General features: G+C 39.3%; 1 long non-coding RNA gene across 1 annotated transcript in view; it reads left to right on the forward strand.

The window, feature by feature from the left end:
• Window positions 1-985: 985 nt before the first annotated feature.
• LOC115031723 overlaps window positions 986-4384 on the forward strand; it is a 7419-nt gene continuing 4020 nt past the window's right edge. The window contains exons 1-2 of the long non-coding RNA XR_003837372.1: window positions 986-1069; window positions 2265-2593. This is a non-coding gene — a long non-coding RNA (uncharacterized LOC115031723). The remainder of the gene's footprint in view (window positions 1070-2264; window positions 2594-4384) is intronic.

Raw genomic sequence — 4384 nt, forward strand, 5'->3', positions numbered from 1 at the left:
TCACTATTGTTTTCAGTAAAATACCCTTTATACTGAGAAACATGTATTTTAATCTTAATTTTAAAAAACAACCTATCATATTCTTTTTTATTTCAATTTGTATTTGACTTCTTCCTTTTGTACATTATTATTCCTCATTCTGTGTGTGTGTGTGTGTGTGTGTTTATGGTCCATTTGTTGCTTGTTTTGTTTTCCAGATCCTCAAATATCTGTTTGTGGGTAATTCTCTCATTTTCAATGCTTTGTATGTGTTCATTCTATATTTAAAGTCTGTTCTAAGACAAAAGGATGGACCATCCAGAGACTGTCCACCGGAGATCCATCACATAATCAGCCACCAAACACAGACACTATTGCATATACCAGCAAGATTTTGCTGAAAGGACCCTGATATAGCTGTCTCCTGTGAGACTTTGCCAGTGCCTGGCAAATACAGAAGTAGATGCTCACAGTCATCTATAGGATGGAACACAGGGCCCCTAATGTAGGAGCTAGAAAAACTATGCAAGAGCTGAAGGGGTCTGCAACCCTATAGATGGAACAACAATATGAACTAACCAGTACCCCCAGAGCTCGTGTCTCTAGCTGCATATGTAGCAGAAGATGGCCTAGTCAGCCATCACTGGAAAGAGAGGCCCCTTGGTCTAGCAAACTTTATATGCCCCAGTACAGGGAACGCCAGGGCCAAGAAGTTGGAGTGAGTGGGTAGGTGAGCAGGGTGGGTGGAGGGTATAGGGGACTTTTGGGATAGCATTTGAAATGTAAATGAAGGAAATATCTAACAAAAAAACAAAATAAAGTCTGTTCAACTTTTGCATTTCATTGATTTAAAGGTATTCGTCTCAAAATCACCCATTAGCTTTTCTATCAGAGTAACAAAGTACTCCTTTAATTTACTGAGTGGGTATATTGGGGGAGTGATTAAGGATAGGTAGGCATGTGCTTGCTTATATTTATTTCTTCCTCCTGGATGTTTGTTCGTTTTAGGTTATTTGATTTGTTGTCATACTCTGCAGCCATATCGGACTTCAGATTCATATCACAGTCCCAGCATATTTCAAACTCATAGGTATGTTCCTTTATTCATTTCCTGGATTTCTGCTCATACAGTGTTTTTAATGCTTTGCTCTATCTGCATGGCTTCTCATGATAGTCACACCTTAAGTGCCCTGATGAAACAATAAAATAATATTTTAAAAAATCTGGAAGTAAATAATTCTTTATTTAAGTAATTTGGACCAACTTGTACTACCATTTCCAAATCTTTGTACAAGAAGCACAAGAAAGCTAGCAGCAATCCTGTATTATTCTCTGGTCCCAGACAGTTGAATTTTAGTTGTTCATATTTTTTGTGTGATGCTGGACAGTTTGGACTTCTGCAGTTTTATTTATTTGTCTTTTTTTTGCTGTTGATTTTATGGAAGCAATGTGAATATTAAACTCACAACTCTGACATTGCCTAGATACTCTCTCTCTCTCTCTCTCTCTCTCTCTCTCTCTCTCTCTCTCTCTCTCTCTCTCTCTCTCTCTCTCTCTCTTTTTTGGTTTGGGCTCCTATGACTAATTTTCACAGACATTTCCTCCAACAATGAATATTTTTCTTTTATAGTTTGGATATGTAAAGTTCATTATGAGAATACAAGCACTATGTTTGGTTTGGGTGTTGGTTTCCTTCTAAGTTGCTGAGAGCTAAGTTCTTATAGCTAAGCATAGGAGAAAAATATGAGTCTAAAGTTTTGACATCGTCTAATTGGGATTTAAACTCATTCATGAGGGTTCCATTCTCATGGCTTAATTACATCCCCCAGGTTTCACCACATATTGTCATCAAATTCAGGATTAAATTTAATAATTACATACTAGGGGTGTATAATCATAAATTCTATAACTATCCCTTGTATTGGCTGCCTAATATATTTTAGTGAAAATTACATATACCAAATTTTATATCATCTAGATTTTGTTCTATTTTTCAAGGTTGAATTTGGCCTTGATTGGCAGTTAGGTATCATATGTGTCAGCATCCTATCTTCCAAGCTAGCAACTCTATGTGTTGTTCTACAGTAATTATTATTCTAGAGATGGTTTTACCAGCTTCCTTGATAACCTGGATGTTCACTGAGTCATTTCACTCTGGTTGATCAACACTCAAAAGACTCTCAGCTTTGTGGGAGCTCTGGGAATTATTTTAAGCTTCATGCTAGAATACCTTTCACCAAGTTCACAGAATTATTTTTTATATACTTCATCCCCTTGTATTACAGACTCAAAGGACCACTTGTCTTCAAATTCAAGGGACCAATAGCCTCCCTCATCTTTCCAGTAGTGAGTGTAAAGAGTTTGCCTGAGCCTGTTGTAACTTTGATGAGACAACCATGATTCTGAGTATTTCTGAGGTTCCTAGTCAGTGGCCCAGTTCTGGAAAGTTTCTTCAGATGAAAAACTGGGATCTGCGGGAGACATCTTGGATTCTGGACTCCACCTATACTACTCTGCACAGAGGATAGCTATCTGCCCGGCCCAGGAGGGCTTTGCCTGAGCATCTGCAGGAGATATCTTGGATCCCGGACTCCACCAAGACTACTCTGCACAGGTGAGAGTGTGAACTACAGAAGCTAACAGCATTTAGGACAGGCAGGAGCCACAGAACTTCTGAGGCAGCCCTCTTTTCAGGCTCCAGGCATCCGGGCACCTTCCCTGCGAGAGGATAGGTGTCTGCCCAGCCCGGGAGGGCTTTGCCTAAGCATCTGCAGGAGACATCTTGGATCCCGGACTCCACCAAGACTGGTCTGCACAGGTGAGACTGTGGACTACAAAAGCTAACAGCTTCTGAGACAGGTCCTGCTTCTGGGACAGGTCCTCTTTCGGGCCTTCATTTTCTGCCAGGAGGCAAGTCTGAAAGCCACATATGTGTGAACCTACCCCGAGAGAAGAGAGCCTGCCTGCAAAGAGTGCTCTGACTACTGAAACTCAGGAGAGAGCTAGTCTCCTGGTCTGCTGGAAGAGAATAACAGAATCAGGAGAGGAACAAGCTCTAACCAGAGACAACTATAACAACTGACTCCAGAGTTTACCAGATGGCAAAAGGCAGACGTAACAATCTTACTAACAAAAAACAAGACCACTCACCATCATGAGAACCCATTACTCCCACCTAAACCAGTCCAGGGCACCCCAACACACCCGAAAAGGTAGACCCGGATTTAAAGGCATATCTCATGATGATGGTAGAAGACATCAAGAAGGTCTTTAATAACTCACTGAAAGAAATACAGGAGAACACTGCTAAAAAGTTGCAAATTCTTATGGAAAAAAAGGAAAACACATCCAAACAGGTGATGGAAATGAACAAAACCATACTAGACCTAAAAGGGGACAGATACACAATAAAGAAAACCTAAAGTGAGGCAACGCTGAAGATAGAAACCCAAGGAAAGAAATCTGGAAACATAGATGCGAGCATCAGCAACAGAATACAAGAGATGGAAGAGAGAATTTCAGGTGCAGAAGATTCCATAGAGAACATCAGCACAACAGTCGAAGAAAATACAAAATGCAAAAAGATCCTAACTCAAAACATCCAGGAAATCCAGGACACAATGAGAAGACAAAAACAACAGATAATAGGAGTAGATGAGAATGAAGATTTTCAACTTAATGGGCCAGCAAATATCTTCAACAAAATTATAGAAGAAAACTTCCCAAACCTAAAGAAAGAGATGCCCATGAACATACAAGAAGCCTACAAAAATCCAAATAGACTGGACCAGAAAGTAAATTCCTCCCGACACATAATAATCAGAACAACAAATGCACTAAATCAAGATAGAATATTAAAAGGAGTAAGGGAAAAAGGTCAAGTAACATATAAAGGCAGGCCTATCAGAATAACACCAGATTTTTCACCAGAGACTATGAAAGCCAGGGGATCCTGGACAGATGTTATACAGACACTAAGAGAACACAAATGCCAGCCCAGGCTACTATACCCAGTCAAACATTCAATTAATGTAGATGGAGAAACCAAAGTATTCCATGACCAATAAAATTCACACAATATCTTTTCACGAATCCAGCCCTTCAAAGGATAATAACAGAAAAAAAAAAACCAAAAAACAAAAAAAAACAAAAACAACAAAAACAATACAAGGACAGAAACCACATCCTAGAAAAAGCAAGAAAGTGATTCTTCAACTAACCTAAAAGAAGACAGCCACAAGAACAGAATGCCAACTTTAACAATGAAAATAATAGGAAGCAATGATTACTTTTCCTTAATATCAATGGACTCAACTCCCCAATAAAAAGACATAGACTAACAAACTGGCTACACAAACAGGACCCAACATTTTGCTGCTTACAGGAAACCAATCTCAGGGGAAAA

The sequence above is a fragment of the Mus caroli genome, chromosome 8 (genome assembly GCF_900094665.2).
Source record: "Mus caroli chromosome 8, CAROLI_EIJ_v1.1, whole genome shotgun sequence".
NCBI lineage: Eukaryota > Metazoa > Chordata > Mammalia > Rodentia > Muridae > Mus > Mus caroli.